This window comes from Pelophylax lessonae, assembly GCF_965119305.1.
Source record: "Pelophylax lessonae genome assembly, chromosome: 7".
Taxonomy (NCBI): domain Eukaryota; kingdom Metazoa; phylum Chordata; class Amphibia; order Anura; family Ranidae; genus Pelophylax; species Pelophylax lessonae.
In genome coordinates, this window is record NC_138774.1 from 195869056 (window position 1) to 195880945 (window position 11890).

The 11890-nt window shown below is 41.8% G+C and overlaps 2 protein-coding genes and 1 pseudogene across 7 annotated transcripts in view; 1 reads left to right on the forward strand and 2 right to left on the reverse strand.

Moving 5' to 3' along the window:
* The window catches only part of RALGPS1 (Ral GEF with PH domain and SH3 binding motif 1), a 1028186-nt gene that overhangs the window by 482623 nt on the left and 533673 nt on the right, over nucleotides 1–11890 (reverse strand). The gene's annotated exons all lie outside the window — the stretch shown is intronic.
* ANGPTL2 (angiopoietin like 2) overlaps nucleotides 1–11890 on the forward strand; it is a 40057-nt gene that overhangs the window by 9067 nt on the left and 19100 nt on the right. The gene's annotated exons all lie outside the window — the stretch shown is intronic.
* Nucleotides 11774–11890, reverse strand: part of LOC309559823 — a 1583-nt pseudogene continuing 1466 nt past the window's right edge. Inside the window, exon 2 of the transcript in view lies at nucleotides 11774–11890. This exon is cut by the window's right edge and continues 519 nt beyond it. The product of the transcript in view is annotated as an uncharacterized misc_RNA (transcript).

Consider the following 11890-nt stretch of genomic DNA (forward strand, 5'->3'; position numbering starts at 1 on the left):
TTTTCCCCACAAATAGAGCCTTCTTTTGGTGGTATTTGATCACCTGTGCAATTTTTATCTTTTGCACTATAAACAAAAAAAGTGACAATTTTGAAAAAAAAAAAAAAAAAATATATATTTTTCACATTCTGCTATATGAAATTTCAAAAAAAAAAAAAAAATTAAAAATCTAAATTTTTTAACATTTTAGGCGAATTTGTTTTCTGCTACATATTTTTGGTAAAAAAAAAAAAAAAAATCGCAATAAGCGTATTTTGATTGGTTTGCGCAAAAGTTATTGCGTCTACTAACTACAGGAAAGATTTATGTATTTTTTAGGGTTTTTTTTTTTTTACTAGTAATAGCGGCGATCTGCGAATTTTGCGGGACTGCAACATTGTGGCGGACAGATCGGACCCCTAACTGACATTTTTGAGAGTACCAGTGACATTACTACAGTAATCAGTGCTAAAAATATGCACTGTTACTGTAATAATGACACTGACAGGGAAAGGGTTAATACCGTTGGTGATCAAGGGTTTAAATGTAAGCCTAAGGGAGTGATTCTAACTGTGGGGGGTTTGGGCTTTTGGAATGATCACAGAGACATGCGATCCTATATAGAAGGATCACATGGGCTCTGTGATCATTGCAAGCAGAAGGACGGACGGCTGTGTTTACATCAGGCGTCCATCATTTTCTCTCAGCGGGCAGAGATCGAGGGTGTCAAACGGCAATTGGAGCCGCCTGACACACGCGCCAGCTTCCCCACTGACGATCGGGGGCGGGGGCAGGAGTGCGCAGCTCGCCCCCCATCTCCTTCCATGCAGATGACGTTTATTAACATGATTTTGCCTGTAGGTGCCACTCTGCCGACGTTAATATACAGTAAGCGGTCAGCAAGTGGTTAAAGTGATACTAAAATCTCAGTTCTTTTTTTTGTTTCAAAACAACAAACATGCCCTGTGTAATGATTTTGCACAGAGCAGCCCGGATCCTCCTCTTCTCGGGTCCCTTGCTGGCGCGCCTGGCCCTTCCCTCCTGTTAAATGCCCCCACAGCAAGCAGCTTGCTATGGAGGCACCCGAGCAGATCCACAGCTCTGTGTGTCCATTCAGACACTGAGCTGCAGTTCGGCTCTGCCCCCTCACTCTCCTGATTGGCTAACTGACTTTGACAGCAGCGGCAGCCAATGGCATCGCTGCTGTGTCTCAGCCAATCAGGAAGGCCTGGACGGCCAAGGCACTCATGCAACATCGCTGTATAGGGATGGGCTCAGGTAAGTATTAGGGGGGCATCAGAAGGTTTTTTTTTTATCTTAATGCATAAAATGCCTTATGATAAAAAAAAAAAAACCTTCTGACTTTACAACCACTTTAAAACCAGGGAACTTACCAGTGTACACTTTGCTTGCTCAGAAAAAAAATACATAACAATAAATATTAAAACCTGTAGGTATTCAGGGATGTGCCCTGGAAAAAAACGTACTAATGTCAATGTCTAAGTAGACTCTCCCTTTAAAGTCAGACAGATGGAAATCTTGGTGAAGTATTTCCACCTAAGCTGAGGAATGGAACCATTTGCGTAACCTCCTGGGAACCTCTGTGTTATTATACTGACCTGGCTGTACAATGGTCTGTCTTTGCTTTATTGTTTTTCTGTCCTGGTAGCACTATTTATTTGTTGTCCTATGTCTATAGAAACACAACTCCGATCGCTGGTACACCCGGCTCTCTGACCTCTTGCCGGGGACCACACGCAAACATGTGTTTTCACAAACCTGACAGCCAAAACATATATGAGGTCGTAGCCAAAAGCGATTTAAAACCCAGTAAATAGATGAAATGGAGATCAGAATAAAGAATTTGCTCCATGTTGTAACTGCAGGAGAAGCCAAAGCTTTACTCAACACCTACCAAAAAAGCTGCGTGATGTCTAACGTCATAAAAACAATATTGAGGCAGCACAAGGATTAGCAGAACAGCAACCTCTAGGATAAACAGCAGTATTTTAAACTTTGTGTCTAAAAAAGGCTTGTCTACTTTGTACAACTACCCAACATCCCCTAATACCTCCTTGATAAACTAAGGTGCCACTTGTAAAGCCAAATTACAAGTAAACAGTTAAATACATGAATCAATTACATATACAGGAGTTGTTTTTAACTACAAAAGTATAAAAAGAAAAAAGTTTTGTACGTCTGTCTATTCGTTTATGTGATTTACACAGCCAACCGGGAGACCTGGCTTTTCTGTACTGCTATAAGGTAACACAAATAGGTCTTGTCACTTCCCCAGCCTGTGACTGAACAGTAAAGGAGACACAGCCAACTGATAAACACATCTCTCTGTCACTCTGCCCTTTCCATAAATCAGCATGTCCCTAGTTAGCAAATGAGCACTGCAAAACAACCGAATGTCTCTTTATTTGCGTTTATTCTCTTCCAGTCATTTGAACAGGGGATTTCAAGAGACTGATACCAAATCAAACCCAGGTACTCAAGCAGAGTATACATGGACCACAATATGTCCAGTTCAGTTGGAAATGGATGAATTTCGCTCTGTGTGCACCACCATCAGTTTCACATAAGCCGGTCAAACGACTGCCCTCTGTCAAATGGTCCTGCTGGAAAACCAGCATTCGACCAGCGCCTGCAGGGCTGATTTGTGTATTTTGGCACAAGGGGGTGCTTCCCCACTGTCAGAATACAATAGTGCTGCGGGAAAGATCCCTGTATCCGCATCACATGTGTGGTTGTGGGGATCTGAGTTCACCAACTGGTTGAAAAGTGTATGCCCAGCTTTACACTAGATGCTTTTAAAAACACACTTAAGATTCTTTAATTACTACATACAATCATTCATTGGAGTTTTTTTCTGCCAGGAATAAAGCTTTAAGGTTTTAAAGCAATCTGTCACTGTAGTGCGGTCTTTTTTTCTGCATTTACATTTTTCCTGTCATGTTTAGACGTGGGTTGATCAGAACTTTGGGTCTTTTTTTCCACCCTAATTTTTTTGCAGCAAAAAGCAATCATGTTCTCTCTAACAACCTAGAATTAGTTGTACAGCTTATCTGTAGGGGACTTTTCACTAATAAATGAAGATCAATTTGTTTAGGGTTATAATCATAAAACCCAGTTCCCTGGTGTGTAATTCATTTTATATCTCCATAAAGATTTACCTGCTTCATAACATATGCTTTTCCAAGCCATATCGTTTTGGTACTTTTGTAAGCCTTGTGTTGTTTTACATCACATGGCTTATTTGGTAGGTGTTATGAGTAAAGCATTGTCTGTTTTCCCTGCAGTTACAAAGCATTAGCATAAATTCCTCTTTGAGACCGAGTTCACATACAGGTGCATCTCATAAAATTAGAATATCATCACAAAGTTAATTTATCTCAGTAATTCAATTCAAAAATTGATGCTCAAATTTTTTATTTTTTTTATGCAAAAGGAGCCTCGACCAAATATTGAGTGCATACTACACTGTACATGAACATACTTTTCAGTAAGCCAATTGTATTAAAAATCCTTTTTTTTTTTTTATTGGTCTTATGTAATATTCTAATTTTCTGAGATACTGAATTCTGGTTTCCACTAGCTGTAAGTCATCATCATCAAAATTAAAAGAAAGAAATGCTTGAAAATATATCACTCTGTGTGTAACGCATCTATATAAAATATATGAGTTTCACTTTTTGAATTGAATTACTAAAATAAATTAACCTTTTGCACATATGTAAACGCGGCCTAAAGCCAAACTCTGTGCACAGCTTGTATAACAGTGTACATTTGCTGTCCCCTCAAAATAACTCAACACACAGCCATTAATGTCTAAACCACTGGCAACAAAAGTGAGTACACCCCTAAGTTAAAATGTCCAAATTGGGCCCAAAGTGTCAATATTTTGTGTGGCCACCATAATTTTTCAGCACTGCCTTAACCCTCTTGGCCATGGAGTTCACCAGAGCTTCACAGGTTGCCACTGGAGTCCTCTTCCACTCCTCCTTGACGACATCATGGAGCTGGTGGATGTTGGAGACCCTGCACTCCTCCGCCTTCAGTTTGAAGATGCCCCACAGATGCTCAATAGGGTTTAGGTCTGGAGACATGCTTGGCCAGTCCATCACCTTTACCCTCAGCTTCTTTAGCAAGGCAGTGGTCACCTTGGAGGTGTGTTTGGGGTCGTTATCATGTTGGAATACTGCCCTGTGGCCCTGAGGGGACCATGCTCTGCCTCAGTATGTCACAGTACCTGTTGGCATTTATGATTCCCTCAATGAACTGTTGCTCCCCAGTGCCGACAGCACTCATACAGCCCCAGACCGTGACACTCCCTCCGCAATGCTTCACTGTAGGCAAGAAACACTTGACTTTGTACTACTCACCTGGTTGCTGCCACACACTTGACACCATTTAAACCAAATAAGTTTATCTTGGTCTCATCAGACCACAGGACATGGTTCCAGTAATCCATGTCCTTAGTCTGCTCGTCTTCAGCAAAGTGTTTGCGGGCTTTCTTGTGCGTTGGGGGCGCAGGGGCGCATGGAGTTCAATGGGGTTTTTTTTCTTCTGCAGCACGTGATTAGAGCCAAATGCTCTAATAGGCTTCAGAAAAGAGTGGACCCGGGGCGCAGAGCAGTGCGCCCCGGGCCCACCCATTGTGTGACAATAGCGAATGAATATTCGCTATTGTCACACGGATCCTCCTCCTGGCCAATCAGGAAGCGGGTCCGAGACCCGTTTCCTGATTGGCCGAAAGGCGAACTTTTGCTATTTGGCCAAGGAGGAGGAGGAAGAGGACTCGGGAGACGCGGAGGACTGAGGAGAAGCCGCCGCTGCATTAGGTAAGTGCACGCTGGTCTCTCTGCACGCTGTTCTAGCTCTGCATTGAATGGGGGCACGTTGTGCTAACTCTGCTTTGAATCGGGGCTTGTTCTGCTAACACTGCATTGAATGGGGGCACGCTGTGTTAACTCTGCATTGAATGGGGGCACGCTGTGTTAACTCTGCATTGAATGGGGGGCACGCTGTGCTAACTCTGCATTGAATGGGGGCACGCTGTGCTAACTCTGCATTGAATGGGGGCACGCTGTGCTAGCTCTGCATTGAATGGGGGCACGCTGTGGTCACTCTGCATTGAAAGGGGGCACGCTGTGGTCACTCTGCATTGAAAGGGGGCATGCTGTGGTCACTCTGCTTTGAAAGGGGGCACGCTGTGGTAACTCTGCTTTGAAAGGGGGCACGCTGTGGTAGCTCTGCATTGATGGGGGCATGCTATACTTTGATTACCGAAGGCCCCTTTCACACTTTTGTGACCTCAAAGTCATACAATTTTTTTTGCCACAAAGCAACAATGCCTATTAGATTTTTCTGTTTGCGCCCCCCCCCCCCCCCCCCAAAAAAAAAAAAAAATTGAGCACCAGCCGCCACTGTTCTTGTGCATCCTTCTGGGACAACAGCCATGCAGACCAATTTGATGTAGTGTGCGGCGTATGATCTGAGCACTGACAGGCTGACCCCATACTTCTTCAATCTCTGCAGCAATCATATGTCTATTTTCTAAAGAAAACCTCTGGATATGACGCTCAGCACGTGCACTCAACTTCTTTGGTCTTGGCCACCTTGCTGCAGCTCGATTTCAGGGTCTTGGCAAACTTCTTATAGCCTAGGCCATCTTTGTAGAGCAACAATTATTTTTTCAGATCCTCAGAGAGTTCTTTGCCATGAGGTGCCATGTTGAATTTTCAGTGACCAGTATGAGAGAGTGAGAGCGAAAACACCAAATTGAATACACCTGCTCCCCTTTCACACCTGAGACCTTGTAACACTTGTGTCACATGACACTGGGGAGGGAAAATGGCTAATTGGGCCCAATTTGGACATTTTCACTTAGGAGTGTACTCACTTTTGTTGCCAGCGGTTTAGACAATAAAGGCTGTGTGATGAGTTATTTTGATGGAACAGCAAATTTACACTGTTATACAAGCTGTACATTCACTACTTTACATTGTAGCAAAGTGTAATTTCTTCAGTGTTGTCACATAAAAAGATATAATAAAGTATTAACAAAAAAGGTGAGGGGTGTACTCACTTTTTTGAGATACTGCATATAAATAAAATATATACAGACACACACATACTTGCTTTCTGCACTGGTGTGCAATCATGTTAGAACATGAAGCGACCATCCCCAAACTGTTCCGCAAAGTTGGGAGCATGAATTTGTCCAAAATGTCTTTGTGTCCTGACGCCTTAAGAGTTCCCTTCACTGGAACTAAGGGGCCAAGACCAACCCCTGAAAAACAACCCAGCAGCATAATCCCCGCTCAGCCAAATGATTTGGACCATTGCACAAAGCAAGGTCCATAAAGACATGGATGAGCGAGTTTGGGGTGAACTTGACTGACCTGCACAGAGTCCTGACCTCAATCCAATAGGACACCTTTGGGATGAATTAGAGCGGAGACTGCGAGCCAGACCTTCTCATCCACATCAGTGCCTGACCTCACAAATGCACTTCTGGAAGAATGGTCAAACATTCCCATAGACCAGGGGTCTTCAAACTATGGCCCTCCAGTTGTTCAGGAACTACAATTCCCATCATGCCTAGTCATATCTGTGAATGTCAGAGTTTTACAATGCCTCATGGGATGTGTAGTTCCACCACAGCTGGAGGGCCGTAGTTTCAGGATCCCTGCCATAGACACACTCCTAAATCTTGTGGACAGCCTTCCCAGAAGAGTTGAAGCGGTTATAGCTTCAAAGGGTAGGTCAACTCAATATTGAACCCTAAGGACTAATACTGCGATGCTGTTAAGTTCATGTGTGTAAAAGCCGGCATCTCAATACTTTTGGTAATATAGTGTGTGTATATATACCTGTATACATACACAAAAAAAATTCTACCATCCCTATACACTTCTTGCTTTTTACCTTATTCGTTTTTTATCTCTTTAGTACCAGCGAAGGAAAACTAGCACTTCCACGAAGTTTAATCAAAGAAGTTGGTTTCTAATATAGGTGTTGAATTACTAAATCTGGAGTACTAAATCTGGAGTGCAAAATCTGGTGCATTTCTGCATTGAAATCAATTAGCTTTCAGGGATTTTGTCAAAGCTTATGTAAACAAGCTGAAGTTGGATTAGTTGATTGGCTACCATGCAAAGCTGCACCAGATTTTGCACTCTCCAGTTTTAGTAAATCAACCCCATAGTCAATGCTCTAAGCCGCGCTCCTCTGACAAATGGTTTAGGGTGGGGACTATGTTAAAAGCCAACTGCTTCATTTAAACTTCATGATGAGAATTCATGGATGTGTAGCTTTGTCCCCCTTTATTTTTATATACAGTTTATGTGCTGAGCAGGATGTACTCCTAATACCCACACCCAGTGCAGAGGGGGATTGAAGGAATATGCCCAAGACTTGGAGCAGTTGCAGTCTTTCCTTATCCCTTTAATTTGATTCTAGATTTATGATTTTTTTTTCCTTTTTGGCTATGTGGTTGAGACCTAAAGGGAACTTGTCAAGAAAGCAATTACTTAGCACATGCTATATGGCAGGTATCTATATGCTGGGCATTGTGACCTAGTGAGCCATTGCCACAAATTAAATTAGGTGACAAAAAATTCCCAGAGTGTCAGGGTTTGTGACTTACCAAGGATGACAAAGACCCCACTGACCCCAGTGTGTTGCAATAACATGTAGGTTACAGTAATGCACATTACACTCCATTCTGAAAGGGACCCCAATGCAGCTTCCCAGTACACCCGTGTTACAGCACAGTGAGTCACTACTGTACTTTGTACTGCACTACAATGCTGAAAAGGCTGTATGCACAATCTTTGTGATTGTGGCATTTGTGAACCTATCCAATTTGCATCAAAATGTTGAACTGAAATGGATAAATTTACTTATCTGTACCGACAACCTTAATTTGACAGGCCATGACTGTGAAAATATTCCTTGGTACAAATCTACTAGTAGAGTATAAATCTCTGGAAAACTTGCTCAGGATAGAAGCATTATGTCATCTTTTTGGATTCCTGCGACATCAGCCATGGTGGAGTGAGCAAAACGAGGGAGATTATATAACTGAATCTGCCAAAGCGGCAGCTACGGGGCTGGAGGCCAAGATTGTGCAAATGGATTTCCTGCACTAATTAGTGAACAGATGGGTTGACCGGTGAGAACAGGACACAGGAGCCAAATTTCAATTAGGCAGACAACGCACAACACTGATCTGCTATCGTAAACCTTCAAAAGCTGGACCAAAACCAGTGAAGACAACTGCAAATATCCCACCACTTAAACACAAAGAGGAAGAGTATTTTACAGCAACAGCCCAAGAATCAAAGATTGACAAGAAGAAACAAAAACACATTTTCTGGCAAATGAAAGGACCAATAAAGCTACATAATAAAGATAAACATCCCCAGCTCCCTCACAATAACATTATAGCTTACAAAACAATAAGGGTAGTTCCACTGTGTCATGGTAGTTTTTTTTTTTTATGGATATAGTAAGTTGGCATACACTGGTATTATGTTTTGTGTAAAATGTAGACAAAAAACAGTACTTGGCAGCATTTTTTTTAAAGCAAATTTTTTTGTAAAGAAAATATGGTTTATGAAAATACCTTATGATTTTTTTTTAACAGTTATTCTTTTTTCATTAATTTGCGCAAGCGCTTGCACCTTTCTGAACGTCTTCCCAGGAACGTTACAGATTGTATCATAAAGAAGCAGCTCATAAAAACTTCTTAAATTGGTTACCCCACTAATGGACCCCCACTTAGGAATTTCTTTATTCGCTGATCTACCCCAAGTTACCATCATGGAATGAAAATGTCTGCTATTGATTACCAAAATGCTGCGCAATAGTTTCTCGAGGTGGGAATTCCCAATTTTTATATTGGGATTAATAAAGTATTCCGTAATATCTATTCAAACAAATCCTGTCTAGAGATGGAACCATCAATGCCAATTCATTGTGGCTTCTGCAATTATAAAAAATGAAAGGGGGGAGGGGTGAATACATCTGCTACCCAAGGAACCCCTAGTTGGCAAACACCCACCTGACAGGCTCGGCTCTTGCCTAAATGGTGGTCAAGTCCCAATTGACCATATACTCTTGATTACAAAGTTAATTATCTCCTCTCTGCTCATGTAAAGTACCCACAGAACACTTACCCTACAAGGTTCACATTTTTAAGACTTCTTTACTAGTTATGTTTCAATATCTATTGCAAATTTTCTTGTCAAAATGTCTGCTTACCCCTTTGTTGATCAATGTTGACAAAGCAAAAGATAAAATCATTACCACATTTTTCACAGTACACCAGTTGCGTTTCATCTCCCCACAAACACAGGGACCTATGCCAGGATCACAAAGAGTGATATAGTGTATTTTTAGAGACTTACTTACATGTAAAAAAGCCAACTAAGCTCCACCATAAGACCTTCCCTCAAACCAAAATTTCCTATCAAGTGCACAAACCAGAACATGTGCCATCCTCATTGCTTTGATAAGAATACGTTTTTTTTTCAATCATTAACAACTTTGAATTGGACCTGAATGATAGATTTATGGTCTTAACTTGTTATATTAATAACGCCACTTGTAAATATACAGTATATGCTGTGAATGTAAAGCAAATTTCCTTCCTTAGCAAAATGTTGAAGATTGTTAGAAGGTTTCAGAAAGGTGACAGTAAAGCGGAGTTCCGGTCACAAAAGCATGCCTGTAGATTTTATGGCATCAGCTTCCTTATCCTTTCCTGAGCCCGAATTGGATATTCCCGGCCTTTTTTTTTTTTTTTAACTTACCTTTTTAGAGAGGATAATATATTCACCTTACCATCCACTTCCTCCTTCCTCGGCCACGGCCCGTGCCGTCACTTCCGCTTTGCAATGATTCCTGGGAGCTGAACGTCATCGATCCCAGGAATCAATGCGCCTGCACCGGCCCCGACGTCAGTTCCGGTGTAGGCGCGTCATACCTTGCTATACAGCTTCTGGGCATGCCCAGAAGCTGTGCAGGGGTGACGCTGCAGACCCGGAAGTGACGGCTGGGCCAGGGCAGTGCATCGTGGGACCGAAGAGGACAAAAGAGGACGCAGAAGAGGATCGCGCTGGCTTCAAGCTGCCCGCACCTGAGATGGCAGTGCTGGAGAAGAAATTTTAAAAGTAAGTATTTCTTGTAAAAGCTAAGTGCGAACCGGGACAGATCAGAGGCTATCCATTGTGGAATGTACTAGCCCTGACTGTTCCGGGGGTATGTTCATTGAAATTTTTTTTCTGTGGCCAGAACTCCGCTTTAATGTTGTTCCTGACTCATCCAAGGATGACCCCACAGAGGACGACATTCAAAGCATTTCTTCACAGGGATATTTACATCTCAATGAAAACGATTTTTTAAATCAGAAAAACTTATATTTTGTGCCAAAAAACCAACAGAGATACAGACACTGCAGATTATATGAAGAGTACAGTACAAAAGAAACATTGCATAAGAGTCAGTAGGGGGTAATCTGAAATCCCAAATATTTGAATGAAATGACTATTTTGAGGGAGCGAGCACAAGCTATCAGTGGGAATAAAAGTTAATCTAAAGAACCAACTTGCTCCAATTTATAGAGAAACCTGAGAAGGAACCAAAATGTTCTGTAAGATACTTTGCATTTTGGAGAGAGAAAGTAGTGTTCCCCAGATAAAGAAGTGTGTCGCCTGCGTATAATGATACTTTATCCTCTCTGGATCATCTAAGGAATCCTGTAATATCTGAAGAAGCTCCAATTCTCGCCGCCAAGATGAACAGGGGTGACAATGGGCACCAAAGTCGCTTGCCCCTGTAGAATGACTAATGACTGAGTTATTGCAGACAAATGATTTCAATACAGATGTAACTACTAAAAAAAACTACATGGTCTGACCATGCTCCTATAGCCCTCTCTAGGGTGCAACAACACTTTGCATTAGCTAATCATACCTACCAGAAAGTAATTGCTGATCACTGCTGAATATTTTTAGCTTAATCTCCTCCCCACTATGAAGGCCTCAGATATGCTGTACATTTAATGCATTGAGTAGAGGGATCTTGATTAAAATGAAAAGGCGATGCAACAAATGTACACTTTGTTAGATCAAACTACAGTTGGGCAAAAAAGTATTTAGTCAGCCACCAATTGTGCAAGGTCGCCCACTTAAAAAGATGAGAGAGGCCTGTAATTTTCATCATAGGTATACTTCAACTTTGATAGACAAAATGAGAAAAAAAAAATCCAGAAAATCACATTGTCTGATTTTTAAAGAATTTATTTGCAAATGATGGTGGAAAAATAAGTATTTGGTCAATAACAAAAGTTCATCTCAATACTTTGTTATATACCCTTTGTTAGCAATGACAGAGGTCAAACCTTTTCTGTAAGTCTTCACAAGGTTTTCACACACTGTTGCTGGTATTTTGGCCCATTCCTCCATGCAGATCTCCTCTAGAGCAGTGATGTTTTGTCCCTGGGCAACACCGACTTTTAACTACCTCCAAAGGTTTTCAATGGGGTTGAGATCTGGAGACTGGCAAGACCACTCCAGGACCTTGAAATGCTTCTTATGAAGCCACTCCTTCGTTGCCCGGGCGGTGTGTTTTGGATCATTGTCATGCTGAAAGACCCAGCCACATTTCATCTTCAATGTCCTTGCTGAAGAAGGAGGTTTTCACTCAAAATCTCACGATACATGGCCCAATTCATTATTTTATTTGCAGGGATCAGTCGTCCTGGTCCCTTTGCAGAAAAACAGCCCCAAAGCATGATGTTTCCACCCCCATGCTTCACAGTAGGTATGGTGTTCTTTGGATGCAACTCAGCATTCTTTCTCCTCCAAACACCACAAGTTGAGTTTTTACCAAAAAG